The sequence below is a fragment of the Periplaneta americana genome, chromosome 5, assembly GCF_040183065.1.
Source record: "Periplaneta americana isolate PAMFEO1 chromosome 5, P.americana_PAMFEO1_priV1, whole genome shotgun sequence".
Classification (NCBI taxonomy): domain Eukaryota; kingdom Metazoa; phylum Arthropoda; class Insecta; order Blattodea; family Blattidae; genus Periplaneta; species Periplaneta americana.
In genome coordinates, this window is record NC_091121.1 from 16,021,440 (window position 1) to 16,037,299 (window position 15,860).

Consider the following 15,860-nt stretch of genomic DNA (forward strand, 5'->3'; position numbering starts at 1 on the left):
CTACTTAGCTCCTTTAATGTTTTTTAAATGATTTTTCTTCAGGATTTAGAATAACTAATTTGTCTTTCGTGTGCTATAACCAGTGCCTGTTGTTGCTCTTGTTCTTTTGGGTCACAAGAGGTAGAAAAAATAATTAATCATGTGACATGTATGTTCAAACTTTAGCAGTTGTTATCCGCAGTACCCAATTTTCAATAAATAAGGAACATTTTCTCAGAAACTATTTGAGATAACGTGACGAAATTTTGCACATTTCTTTAATATTGCATAATGCAAATTTCCCTTCAGAAACTTTGTTTTTAGGTGAATATTAAAAAAAAAGAAACGTTAATTTGGCAAAACAAGTATAATATATTTTTTTAAATACTATACATTTTTTTAAATTTAATTTGAAAAACTAATTGATGTTTTAAAATTCTGTCTGCAGGGATTTCTTACATATAATATAGAGTAAATGTGTACAAAATTTCAGAACCATAGGCTATCTTTAATAGATCATGAGAAAATGTTCCTTATATTTTGTGATATCAGGTTAGGTTAGGTGGGTTCGTAATAAGGCTTCCTGACGTGGTAAGGTGTTGTGATTAAGTATCATAGTAGAGTCAATCATTGTAAATACCTGTACCAAATTTCAGATGGATAGCTAAAACATTGTGGGCTCAGTGATTAATTACATGCAACAGTGAATTTGAGCCTGCGTCTCCTTTTATCTCGTTCAAAATTCACGTCTCTTCGGCCATTATTTTCAGGAATATTTTCGCCTAACTTACATTGATCTTCAGACTTTTAGTAATTTTTCTTCAAAATATACTCCTAAATTATAAAATAACAACTTAAGGACGCATTCAAAAGCCATTACAAATCTGCAAATACAGTACGTAGTTAAACTGTGTTTGCATAAATAGTTGGAGTCGTAATTACAGCGTTATGGTGGACAATTTAAGAATATTTTAAGGAGTGAGATGTGACTTTTAGGTCCATAATCTTTTCTTTACTTACTGTTAGATGCTGTATGAAACAGAACATATGTTTTTGTTTACTATTAACTAACTTCTCCAGTAAGTGGAAACAATGATAAGTTTATCAACTTTTTTTTTTTCAAAATTCAGTTCACTGTGCAGTGATGAAGCGTTTCCCACATAACTAAAAAACATCCATCATTCTATGATGACATTTTTTTTGTGTATTTATGCCTGTCAAATATACAATATGATGCAAGAACACTACTCTACCTTTGATAGATTGTCTGATAAAAAATAAATTCATTTAAAAAAATGGTCAGATATGAGTACTTTCTTCTAACACAAAATAAAATAAAAAATATTTATTAAGGATGTAGTTGAAAGAGCATGATATTGTAAACATGAGTTTCAGCAATAAAATAAAAGAGAGAGAACAAGAAAAAGTTAAAATGTTTATGAGTTATGAGGGAAATGCTTCATCACTCTACAGTGAACTGTCACCATTTTGAATTTTGAAAAAAATATATAAATATTTATTTTTAATCGTAAACATATTTTTTTCATATAGCAGAAGGACAATATTCTACACATAGCAATTTTAATTGTTGTACAAGATACAGTAAAGGCCTCCCCAAACAGACGCGATACGGAATGCGTTACGATAGCGTTACGATTTCGCGATAACGCAATATCGCACTATCGCGAAGAGGTGCCCAAACTGGCGAGTCCACGATATACGATATTCTAACGTCCCCAGCCAATCGGATTATCGTAATGGGTGACCACATATACGGATTTTAGTTTTCCAGCACAGCGCAAAGACCAGTTACCTTCAGGAGGTGTATATCACTTGTGCTCACAGATTGCGATTTCGGATTACTTGTAAACGAACGTGGAATTTTTTATTGAGTTCGTAAAGGAAAATCCGTGGCATGGAAAAGAGAAGAAATGGAAGGAGATAGCTACAAAGTTAGATGTAAACAATAAGTGCAATTATTTATTTATAATTTGATGTCATACTGGCTTGTACACTGACGGGGTTCAAGCTAGAAAATAAATAACTGTCGCACAAATGGAAAAAAAAATTATTTGTGCAAATTGCAAAATGCTTGTACAATATTATAAATAATTGTGCATAAATATAAAATTAATAAAGTATGTGGAAACAAAAAGTTATGTAATTTGTTTGTCGGAGTTTTATTACTTTCAATATCTTACCACACTCTAGATATACTTATGTAAGTAAATCATTAGACGTAGGTATGTTTAGAATAAATTACTACTGAATTTACTTTACATTAAAGTTCGTTATTTTATGGGTACTCTAAACATTGAAATTCTTTACTAGTAGGCTCTTCAAGGTTAGCAGAGTGCTAAGGTTAGTTGTTGAACTAAGGTATAAAATTAATCTTTTTCTTCCCTTGTGGCATTTAACTCGTGAATCCACAACCTCCTGCAACAAAAAGAGCAAATTAAAAAAAAATAAAGTTTATAATCGGGTAGGCGTACTTGTTATTTACAGTATTTCACGTTCTTGGCAAAGAAAAGCTAAATCATCACTTTATACCTTTTTATATTTATTTTGATGTACCGAAGTACATATGATATTTCCATGCAGATATTCTGCTTCATCAGATGATGAGAGAGAGATGGAACGGAGAAAAATTCTCTCCGGCGCCGGGATTTGAACCCGGGTTTTCAGCTCTCCGTGCTGATGCTTTAACCACTAAGCCACGCCGGATACAATCCCGACACCGTTGAGAATCGTCTCAGATTGAGCTCCATCTCTTGGGTTTCCCTCTGGTGGCCGCCCTCTGCACTACGTCATAGATGTCTATGCACGCAGGACCGAAGTCCATACATGTGTAGAGGTGCACTCAGATGAGTGACTGGTTGGCCGGGGTCCGACGGTATGGGCGCCGTCTTTAAATCACAAAGTGATTTATTACGCATATCATATTTATTTTGATGTACCGAAGTACATATGATATTTCCATGCAGATATTCTGCTTCATCAGATGATGAGAGAGAGATGGAACGGAGAAAAATTCTCTCCGGCGCCGGGATTTGAACCCGGGTTTTCAGCTCTCCGTGCTGATGCTTTAACCACTAAGCCACGCCGGATACAATCCCGACACCGTTGAGAATCGTCTCAGATTGAGCTCCATCTCTTGGGTTTCCCTCTGGTGGCCGCCCTCTGCACTACGTCAATCTGAGACGATTCTCAACGGTGTCGGGATTGTATCCGGCGTGGCTTAGTGGTTAAAGCATCAGCACGGAGAGCTGAAAACCCGGGTTCAAATCCCGGCGCCGGAGAGAATTTTTCTCCGTTCCATCTCTCTCTCATCATCTTTTTATATTGTTTATCTTAACCATACATGACTACCATGGACTTACCTGCACCTGCTTTGCCTGCGACGATTCTCATCCAAGAAAGAGAAGTTCCTCTTCCTTTGAAGATGAATCCATAAATGACACACTTCAACCCAGCATCAAAATAAACGCGTGGCGTTCTCGCGATCTGCATCTCCGGGAGAATAGAACGCAAAATCGTCGCGTTCTACTTGCTGCGGTAATAACGCATATTGCGATAATCGCGTGTGTGTGAACACAATCATTGAACGCAATGAAAACATTTATCGCAAAATCGTAACGCTATCGTAACGCATTCCGTATCGCGTCTGTTTGGGGGAGCCTTAATGGAGGACAAAAATGTTGAATATGTCCAAACATTTTACTGCTGTAAGCTATACCTAACCCCTTAAGACGTAGAAATTTTCCTTCCTATCAGTTAATAATCAATAATTACAATCATTTACCACTTGCAAACTTTGTGATGCTGATGATGATGATGATGATGATGATGATGATGATGGTGGTGGTGGTGGTGGTGGTGGTGGTGGTGGTGGTGGTAGTGAATGATGATATTAGTAATTAGATCGTAGTGAGATAATTTGACTGCCAGCATTCTCTCTTGATAGACTGCTATGTCTCATTGCTGTTGTATACGTCTTTTGAAGAATTTGGATTTCTGCAATAGTTTTTCAGCGAATTTTAGGATAACTGCAGGTGTGAGATGTCATTTTTTTCCCGAGTCCTGTTTCTTTATTACTTGTCAACTTATCGTTTTGAAAAAAATAAAGTTCGCATCGTATGATTGTGTAGGAGGAGAAATGTGTACCGACTTCAGTTCCAGCAGTTTCCTGTTTGTCTCTGCGAACAAGGTGACCCGGACAGGACTAGACTGGACGAAGGTCAGTGCAAGTCTCGATCCAGGGATTAGTCGGGGACACGTGAATTCCTCGGGGTGTGGCACATCCGAGGAAGAGGTTCAATCTTTTACTGAAAATCGAGCCTACGAAACTTCGAACACGGCAGAACTGAGCATTTAGAAATTACGAAAAATTCAAATTGTGATTTTTTTTGTGGAATTTGCGTGTACGTGCAAGGGATAGTACTGAGTAATTCGTAACATATCTCCAAGAGCCAACCTTGCCTTCGGTCTTTCATTGCAAACCCATCATTCTTCAATTTTCCTCCTTTTCACCATCTTCTTAGTCTCCACATAGATTCATATAGATATCTTAATGTTGTCCATCATCTAATATCTTTTTCTGCCCGAACTTTTCTCCCGTTCACATTTCCTTCCAGTGCATTCTTCAGTAGGCAGTTTCTTCTTAGCCAGTGGCCCAACCAAGTCCTCGCCCCCCCCCCCCCGATCAGTTTCAGCATAATTCTTTCTTCACCCACTTTTTCCAACACAGCTTCATTTACTATTCTGTCTGTCCATTTCACACACTCCATTTTTCTCCTTATCCACATTTCAAATGCTTCTATTCACTTCGTCGTAATGTCCATGTTTCTGTCCCATACACTGCCACACTTCACTAGTCTTTTCTTTAGTTTTTTTTCATATGTCAGCAGAAGATTCTCCTTTTTCTATTTATAAGCGTCCTTCGCCATTGCTATCCTCTTGACTTCAGCTCATGTTACTATCGATAGTAGTCCACACGTGTGGAGTAATGGTTAGCGCGTCTGGCCGCGAAACCAGGTGGCCCGGGTTCGATTCCCGGTCGGTGCAAGTTACCTGGTTGAGGTTTTTTTCCGGGGTTTTTCCTCAACCCAATATGGGCAAATGCTGGGTAACTTTCAGTGTTGGACCCCGGACTCATTTCACTGGCATTATCACCTTCATCTCATTCAGCTGTTGATAAAGCGTCGTAAAATAACCTAACTACCGATAGTAGGCTATTCATTCATAGTGTTCTGCCCAAGGGCACATCTTTCACTGCAAACCCAGCATTCTCCAGTCATTCCTACTTTCTGCCTTTCTCTTTGTCTCCGCATGTGATCCATATACAGTATCTTAATGTTGTCTATCATCTGATATCCTCTTCTGCCACGAACTCTTCTCTCGTTCACAATTGCTTCCAGTGCATCTTGCAGTAGGCAGTTTCTTCTCAACCAGTGACCCAGCCAATTCCTTTTCGTCTTTCTGATCAGTTTTAGGATCATTCTTTCTTCATCCACTCTTTCCAACACAGCTTATCCCAGGTATTTGAAGCTGAAGCAGGAATTAGGAGAGGGAGAGACCGATTTATTAGCGAAGTGATATCTCCATATTTTTATTACATGTATTGGCGGGGATGTTCTGGCGACTTCGTTAGAATTAGCTTCCCACACAGGTGTTTCGTCACTTGTCAGCATCGGACAGATTTAGGGCCACCTTGTGCGTGATTGTATATAGACACTTGGCGATGCGTAAAAGCCGGAGTTAGACTGGACCCGTGGGAAAGCAATTGCAAGCTTGGGTTTTCCAAAGAACGGGGTTCTCCAAGATCTTCGAACTAATTAGATGTTGTGGGAAGTCCAAAGTCTAAATTTAGAGATGACATATTTCGCGCCCAATAAGGAGAGATCTTGGTTTAGCTTATGAGGTCACTTTGGACCAATAGAGAATAGATTTTAGGCCGGTTAAGTGACGTAGTTTTTAACCAATAGAATAGTTAGTTTTAGCGTAGGATAGGTTTTTATAAATAAGGGTGACGGGGCGCGGAGAAGGGACTACTATTTCGCTTCGTGTCGACCCGAACACAACATTTCATCGTGTCGGCGGCCCTACATACAGGGCACAATCACTACTCCTTTTCGTGTCGACGGCCCTACATACAGGGCAGAATAACTACTTCGTTTCGTGTCGACAGGATAACTACTTTTCTTCGTGTAGACGGCGCGACATCTTTTTTTTGTGTCGGCGGCCCAACTTAATAGTCTTTCTTCCGGCGAAGACTCGATAGTTAGAACTTTGTCATCGGCGAGACCACTCGTCAACGTTTAGGAGCTTCGATCATGGTGTACTGGGCAGAGTATTGAATTTATAGTATCGGATAGAGCTTATTCAGAGCTGCCATAGAGTCGATGCAGAAGTGCGACCAACGATTGAATTATAAGTCAGCCGGAAATACATACTCTAGAGTTTACCAAGTGAATACGACAATAAACTTATAGTTTTGGAGTTTACACTGCCTTTTATATAAGTAGCCGGCTTGGTATTATTCCCGACATCATCCTACACCACAACCGTACCTCGGCTACCCTGAGTGAATCTCACGCAACACCGAGACGCACCCACCCTCAAATGGTCTCCAACGTGGGGCCACAATAACACCCACCCTCAAAGCTGTCCACTTATTCCACTGCCTCATTTCGAATTCACACGATCACCTTCTTTATTTTCCTTTCGATAGTCATGGTCATAGTTGGAAGAGGAGAAGGAAACTAAGTAAATCGTGTACGAAGTCCAGTATTCTTTAAACCAGCGATCATCAGTATAGTGAACGATAGGGTTAGTGTCTCTTACATTACACTAACGTGCATCCGTGGCTGCTGGCGGGAAGACTGTCTCTCTATCCCTTCTGCACTATGGAGCATATTTCGTTGTACTCTTGCACTTTACCCATTTAAGCGAGTGCTAACGACCACTGCTTTAAACGTTGAATTAACTAGTATTGAGTGCATTAGGTGTAATTGAATACCACCGCGGAAAAAGGATGTAGGCTAACATCAAATTAATGAAATGTGACTTAGGTGGAAAAAGTGATTTTGAAGCATTCATTTAGGGCTATAGCAATAAATGATTGCACCCAATAGCTGAATATACTTGTACCTTTAATTAGTCAATTTGTTCTGCAGTAAATATAGGCCTAACGAAATATACCCCTGAAATTATTTTCCTTTCTCTTCAATTATACTAGACTTGTTGATTGCGCCCTTATTCCGGGGAAGTCTTCAATTGTGTTTGAGGAACGAATAGCAGATGCAGAGTTGTTACACATCGACTTCGAGAGTGAAGAATAGAGTTGATTGCTATGCCCGTGTTGACGATGACGGACCGTCTTGTTCTTCAGGTCCCATCCTGGAACTCAGCGCCGTGTCTAATCGCTCCGGAATTCGTGGGTTTTTATTGCGTGGCTTCCATTACACGCTGTCACCAGGAGATGACTCTGCCCCGCCGTGCCGTGTCCAAATTTATAGTCGCTGGGTGATAAATCTCGACGCGTGGGACATATTGGTTTTGTTGTACCAACTTCATGAAAGGCCTTAAAAAAGGAAAAAGCTCCTCCCCGCAGGAAACAAAGCGGACATCAATCAAATCTCCCATTCTATAAAGGGGAGGGTGCCCTGCCCGAGTCCGGACCGCGAACCCGGCCGAATTACCTGCTCCAGAGGTAGAGCTGTCCTGCAAGCTGTGATAGATGGATCCTGGACAGTGACATAACTTTTTTTTTTCGTGATTTCCGGAAACATTTACGATACTCTGTGTACCTCCAGAATAGTACATTATGCAACGAGCCTATAGTGGTAGTAATTAAGACGCGAGTATGTTCGTTTATGAAACGAGCGCAAGCGAGTTTCATAATTTTCATACGAGCGTCTTAATTACCATTATAGGCAAGTTTCATACGAGTTTTTATGCTCGACCATATTTCTAACTTGAAATTATTCATAAGCAGGGAACGGATTTATATGGACTAAAAATATATGAAATATGTAAATATATATGTAGTTATTTTTACCAAAATATGGAATTAAATATGGATTTTTACCAAAATATGGAATTAAATATGGACTTAAAATTATAAAAAAATGACTATGTACGTTAAATATTGGTACATTTTAATCAAACTAAACAAAAAATATAATGGACGTACCTTATCTTCCAATGTAGTTTCAACAAAACACAATTTTTATTGTCTGTTACCATAACAATAGGTTACAAACATTTCTTTCAAGTGCTGAAAAGTGAATCTTCTTCTATTGTCTCTGAGGATAGATTTATACTGACTAAAAGAGCGTTCGACGTCACAAGAAGTAACTGGTACATAATTCAATTTCACAATGTCTGCTGGGGATAAGTCCAAGTTAATCTTCACTGTTGATTCACCACTCATCACAGCAACAACCTTTTGTAGTTCTTCATATCCAGGGTTTTTTGAAAGTACAGTGTCCACCTTAGCTCTTACTGCATCTGCAACTTTACCTCTACCACGATTCAGTTGTTCCACAGTACTATTTATAATTTCAAAACTTTCAGATAGTGAAAGGTGCCTATTTTGGAGACTTTTGAGCGTTTTTATGATGCATGAAAATGTATGCTGAATGTGAGCTAAGTCATTCTTCACACTTATGTCACAGGTAACTGTTTTCGCAGTATCAATTGAGACTGCATCTTCAGAGTCCAATGCAAGGAGAACATTGTTAATAGAGTCTATATGTTCGGCATAATATTCAACTGCTTCTAGCCATGTACCCCATCTAGTTAAAATTGGCTTTGGTGGCAATGGAATTTCAGGGTACATTTCTTTCAACACGTTAACTCTACTGGGAGCTTTGAGAAATACTTTTTTCACTGATGAAATCAACAAATCTACTTTAGGGAAATTGTCTCTGACCACTTCTGCCACACGATGAAATGCATGCGCCACACAAGTAAAATGAGTCAATTTAGGATATACAACAGATAATGCTTGTCCAGCTTTGACCATATAAGGGGCAGCATCGCTAATAAAGAATAACACATTATCGTACATAATACCCTTTGGCCACAGGATACCCATAGCTTCGTTGAACAGTTTAACTATAGTTTTGTTATTGCACTTTTCTAGAACATCACAATGTAAAAGAATTCGTTCAGAATATTGTTCACTTAACAAACCGATAACTACATTACCAACAAGTCTACCTTCTTTGTCGGGAGTCTCATCAATGGAAACCCAAATTGAACTATCTTTAATTTCATCTCTTATCTTCTGTATTGTCTCATCGTAGATGGATGGAGCATACGTCTTCCTAAGTGTTGACTCATCCGGGATTGTATGTTGAGTATATTTTTCAAGGAATTCCCTGAAGACCTTATTCTTTAGTTTGTAGAGAGGAATATCAGCAGAGATGAGAGAACGGCACAGGTCGATGTTAAACTCAGATCTTACATTCGATGTTGTTGGTTGTGTTAAAAACAATTGTCTCTGCTTGGAATTTAGTTGTTTGTTGGCCTGATGTTTACTAGTTGTAATGTGTTGTTGCACCAGGAACTTTTGTGTAGATGATACTGCACACTGACACAAATTACAAAATAATATTTTATTGTCAGTTGATAAACCATCTTCTTTAAATTCTGAAATGTAACTTGTTAGTTTTGATTTTAAATTGACTGAATGACGTACTTTTGGCATATTTACCGTCTTTATAGTATGATTTACAAAACTGAACCTATGTGTACTCTGACTGGCATTTAACTGTTGAGCTGCACAACTGAAGTCTGTTAAAAATTTTAAATTAAATTAATACAGTTTTGTAACTTACTTTCCCATTGTTGATAGGACTGCTAATTTTCAAATAACTCTGATGTTAAAGGGATTACTGAACATGTGTTTAAATCTCTATTGTTGAAATGTATTTTTAAAAGTTAATGGAATTTTGTTTTGTTTTATTGTTAAACCTAATATAATATGGACTGTTTTATATGAAATATGGAAAATATATGGAAATTAACGAAAATATGTACTAAACTCTAAAATATGGAAAAATATGGAAAATAAAAGTAGGATTTTTCAACCCTACACATTGTGAAACATAAAGATAATGCAAAATATAAATTATATTAGCTTTATAAGTAAATATGTATTTACATATAAATCCTTTCCCTGTTCATAAGTATTCATGTTATGGTTATGTAAGTGAGGAGCGGAACTAACCTGAATTGTGAAATGTGCGCAGACGCGAAAGTATTGATTTTTTCCGAGACACGAATGTCATTGACCTTGATATAATCTAGAGAATAACATGAAGATTAGTCTTGATATAACCTGGAAATTGATTTAGAATTGAAAAACGAGATGACAAATTGAATTAATTTGAATATTATTTACAATTAACGCTAATTATTATATTAACAGAACATAACCTTCTGCGACAGTATTGGATTTCCAGCCTCCGTGACTTTTCGCTAATTGTCTTTCGATTGCATATCCGAGAATAATTGATACTTGCGGTTTTATAATGGTGATTTCCCATTGGCTGAAAAACTGAATTATAATGAATAGGTGTACTTTAATGAGGTCCATTAAAGGGCTACTACCAGGTGTATAATTACTACATTTCGGCATGGTCGAGCATAAAGTATTTTTTATAGTATTGAAATGTTCCTTCGAATAGGTCCAGTATTATATCTGCTCTTGAAAGTCACTGCAGTTCTGATGAAACTTCAAATGAATTGCTTCATAAAGAGAGGGCATTAGTCACATTTTTTTTTTTCGAAATTGAGTTAACATTGAATGTTCAACACATCGTTTTATCAAGAAAGGAAGCCAGTTCCACATTTCCTTCATTGTTATATTGTGATCGGAATGTGAGCGTTTTGTAAAGGAAGGGCATCGGTCGGGACAGTTTTTCTTCATTTCCCACAATTTAGCTAAAATGGACTGATGCCCTTTCTGTATGAAGCAATTCAAATTAGGGCTGGGGACGGAGCGGTTCGGTTCGGAGCAGTTACTGTGACGTCATTACTCGGTTGAACCGAGTACAGTACCGAGTACAAATTTGTGGCGGCAGATTTAAAATTGAGATAGATTGAGTCGATTTTAGAACGTCCTTTGAAAGTGAAATCAAGCGTGTTTTAAAAGCGTTGTAGTAAAGCGCCTTCGCTTTGCCAGTTGACGAGAAAAAAGTGCTTCTCTTCATTGCAAAATGGCGGTTGCAAATTTCATTTGCGTGATTACAACTATTTGCGGAGTTATTTTGTATGAAAGGCCTATTTAATTTTCAGTGTTGTTATATATGATAGACGAAATAAAATTGATAAAATAATTTATAATACTAACAGCTAATAAATTAACATGTGATGTAAACGTTAAACGCTGCATCTAATTAAAAAAGAAGATAGAAAGAAACGGGCTCCATGAAGCGCTGCGTAAAACAATTAAAAATAACACACAGAATTGTTTACTATTACGGAAAGTGAATAAAATAATCAATAAAACGTGGAATCTTAAACTGAAGAACATAATGTTTATTTATTTTATAACATTACTAGCCTTCATTACAATCATGTTCTCTTTGGTGAAGAGTAATATTATTGATAAATTAAAGTAATTAGGTAACATAATTCGTAGAAATAAATACAAATAAAATTATGACTAATGAAGTAACGCAAATCTAATAAACACAAATAAGTTAGAAGAAAAATATAATGCACTTCTTTTTTCAACATATTTTAACACACAACCCCTTCCGAATTATGGAAAAATCTGAAGGTTATTGGACTTGGAAGGGCTAGTGAACAAGCAGACATTCCCATCCCACTTGACCGCTTGAACGAACACTTTGTAAAGGACCCGAGCTTGAACGACACAACGAAACAAGACACAGTTTTGCCTGACTCAGTTCCCCCAACTCGAGACAAATTCTATTTTACCGACGTCACTCCCATTGACGTAATGAAAGCCATCCGACGCATCAAGACAAAAGCCCAAGGGCCAGACAACATTAGCATAATACTTATACAGAAAATACAAGAGATAGTAATACCTACGATTGCACATATATTCAATAGTTCCTTAATCACTTCAACTTTCCCTAAAATATGGAAGCAAGCTTTCGTTCTTCCTCTTCCAAAAGTCAAAGTTCCCACCGACCCGAACGACTATAGACCAATCAGTATCCTGCCAGCCATTTCATAAGCACTGGAAAGAATCGTACACAGACAAATTACTAACTACATGAACGAACACAAACTATTCGACGAGTATCAGTCAGGTTTCAGAGCTGGACACAACACAAGCACTGCTCTACTTAAAGTGACCGAAGACATTCGTGAAGCAATCGACTCTAATAAAGTAACAATACTAACACTTCTTGACCTTAGCAAAGCTTTCAACTCTGTAAATTTTGACCTGCTCACCCATAAATTGAGAAATATGTATTTGTCAGAGACTGTGTGAGTTGGTTCGAATCCTACTTACGGGAAAGACAACAATGTGTTGTATCCGGGATGAACTCCTCTTCAGTCAGTACTAGAGGCCTTTCAGCCCGCCTTGGGGATAAGGAAATAATTTGTCCTGCAGCAGAAAATATTTAAATACAACAGCACCTACGTTGTTGTCTGCTAGAATTAAGTAAAACACGAGAACCCTGTTTGAACGTTTGAACTGACCGGTAACGGCTACGGTTAACCGAGTAACTCAACATTCTACTCGCTCCGTCCCCAGCTCTAATTCAAATGTAAACAGTAGGCTAGGCATGCTCACTAATCTGAACAACTATAACACAGGAAATGAAAATATAATTGTGGCCATGCTATTATTAATTAAAGTTATCATCGTCATCGTCGTCGTCGTCGTTGTCGTCGTAATGGATTGGCTCCTTCTCGATCTGTTACGATTCAAAATTTCACCACTCCATCTTTTCAACGTCTTTCCAAATTTCACCTACCAGCAACACTAGTCAACAAATTGGAACTTTTTTCGTGTATCTGATGTGCAAATAGTGGATTTACCTCATCTTGGGGGCTGAATTCAGTGAAAAAATCATCTCCTTTCTATCACTTCACATTTACCCTACCCTACCTATTAACATCATAGACTGTCGGAATTTAGCAGTGTTCAAAAACAAATTTATTAAGCATTTTCTCACTGCGTAGAGTAGGTTTAATTTTTACTTAGTTAATAAAAAAATGTCTTTGTTCTTAACTTCTACAATAAACTGTCTAGCCTTTATTAATCAGTTGATCTTTTAGTACTTTGATTTTTATCATTTTGGTTTGATTACGGTGGTGTTAGTTCCTAAAAACATCAAAATATGGCAGAAGAGACATGCTTTAAAGCAGCTCCAGCGAAAACTGAAGGACATTTGAATATCAGAGTCGAAAAATAAAGATATTACTTACATTATTGAGAAAAAGTGTACATTGCACTTTTTAAACACCTTCACTCGGCATTTCAAAAATGACCGCCAAATCTTTAAAATTGGCGGATGGAGGCTAAATAAAGAACAAAAACGTAGACAAAAGTGTATGTAAAAACCCAGAAGTTGACATTTTTTTTTTTGCCATTTTGGCCAAAAATTCAGTCCTACAATCCGTTAATGCGAACTCTAATGTGATCTGTGCCTCAAAAACCATGAATTTCATTTTAGCAAATAAGACCCACTTAACTCTTAATGATGGATTTAATACATTGATTTGTCGAATGTGGACAACAGACAATTCACGTGCACAGAATCCCTTTCCATTACTGTACTTTATTTTAATTGTTCACTTTGGTTGACATTTATATTAATTTCAATTAGTTATTTTATTATATATAGACATCAGTACCAAACAGCCTTGTTTTCGGATGTTACGAAATATGGTTCGATCTGATATGCTAAGTTTGTTACGCTATTTCATAATTTAAAGTTAACGTCTTAACTCGTGTAAGCTTGTAGCGATGTCCTTAGATTTTCTTTTTCGCCGGAATCGCTCAGGAACTGGATTTATGCTCATTAGGCGCAGAGTGCGGCCGAAAGTTCTTTCGACCATGCACAGTTTCTGGGTTCGCCAGACATTGTTCAACACTGCGTACAAAATTGGTGTGTGGGTGTTTGTAACGGGTGATCCTAAATCTGTAATCACGACGCTGTCATATGATATTTCTTGTTACGGTGGTCCTCAGAAAGGAGACAGGGTTCTGTATGCTACCGCATGTATTTTATAAATTTTTCTGTATTTATGAACCGATTTTAAGTAAACTTAATATACATATTGCATCTCTCACAATTATTTATACCAAGAATCATCATTAACGTATCTTAAATCCAAGGTTTGGTAGAAAAGAATCTATCGGAACCGAGCTGTGCCTTTTTTATTATATCGACGAAAAAATGAATAGCTAGCATGATTTGGTCTCATTCAATAAATTTTATTGTAGATCGCGGAATTATGTAATAATAATAATAATAATAATAATAATAATAATAATAATAATAATAATAATAATGGCTTTATTTAACCTGGCAGAGTTAAGGCCGTAAGGCCTTCTCTTAAACTCAACCAGGATTAAAACTTACTTACATAGTTGAACATAAAACTGGATCGGAATTAAGTAATTACATACTGATACAATTTAGGTACATAATGAGATCAAAAGAGGTAGTTACATAAAAATTTACCTCAAAATAAAAATAACCATAGTGAAATACATATTAATGTTGTTGGAATCAAATATGAATCACATAAAAACAGTAGCCGATAATTCAATAAAAAAATGTACACAGTAAAAATAAAAATAAACACATTAGTATACATATTAGTGTTAGATTACAATTAAGTAGGATTTACATAATTAAACCAGAAACCGACAATTAAATAAAATGTACACAAAAAATAGATTAATAATAAAAAACAACACAGTGGGATAGCCTACATATTGGCGTTAAGTGATAAATAAACATGATTTACATGATTACACAATAAAAATAAGAAACAAAAAATAAAATAAAATAAAATAAAAATAAATGCAGTGGAACACATTCCATTAAATATTTGTAACGCGTTAGGTGTGGCAACTCATCATAAGATATTTTTCTAATTTACATTTAAAGGAAATTAAAGTTCGGCAGCCCTTGACTTCAGGCGGCAGAGAATTCCAGTGACGAGAAGTTTGCAACAGTGAAAGATAAAGAATAAAGAGATGTATGGCCATCAAGATGTTCTGAAAGAATATATACCACTTTATTAGAAAGATGATTTTGATTTTTATGTACCATTTGCTATGTAGACTCTAAAATGCATAGATATTCCAAAAATAATGGCGTTTACATGTTGATCGTTTGTTTATGACTTCTTATCGCTGTACAGCGATTTTTTCTAAGCTGTTGGTGGGATTTTATACATACAGTACTTAACAAAAGTTTAAGACCATGAGCAAATTTCATATAATTATTTTCTGGTCCTATATTTTTGTTTCTATTTCCCTCATGAATATTTTGTCAATTATTTGGACTGTGAGATATCTATCGACGCAAAGAAAGTAAAATTATGACATTTAATTTTCGAGTTATGATTTTAATGATATATTTTGTTACTGTAAAAAATGTTACATTTATAATTACGGAATAATTTATTCATGCTAAACCAACATGTTTATTGTAGTGATGATTTTTTTCAAGCAATTTGAGAAGTGTGAGAACACATTGGTACCAGAAAGATTGGCGTAGGTCCGGTTACGTTAGCTTATTCCACAGTGAAGCTATGAATGCCTTTACTTAACGTTATTTCTACTATTATTTTCCTTATTTTGGAAAAATATGCAAAAAATTATAAAACGAAAATAAATTTTTTTAAATTTTTCTTTCTGGTGCCAA

General features: G+C 36.5%; 3 non-coding genes across 3 annotated transcripts; 1 reads left to right on the plus strand and 2 right to left on the minus strand.

Moving 5' to 3' along the window:
- Positions 1 to 2,631: 2,631 nt before the first annotated feature.
- Positions 2,632 to 2,703, minus strand: TRNAS-GGA (transfer RNA serine (anticodon GGA)). Its single transcript has one exon. It is a non-coding gene; the product is annotated as a tRNA-Ser (tRNA).
- A 311-nt stretch (positions 2,704 to 3,014) lies between these two features.
- On the minus strand, positions 3,015 to 3,086 carry TRNAS-GGA (transfer RNA serine (anticodon GGA)). The gene has a single exon. It is a non-coding gene; the product is annotated as a tRNA-Ser (tRNA).
- Positions 3,087 to 3,206: 120 nt separating this feature from the next.
- Positions 3,207 to 3,278, plus strand: TRNAS-GGA (transfer RNA serine (anticodon GGA)). Its single transcript has one exon. It is a non-coding gene; the product is annotated as a tRNA-Ser (tRNA).
- The last annotated feature ends 12,582 nt before the right edge of the window (positions 3,279 to 15,860 follow it).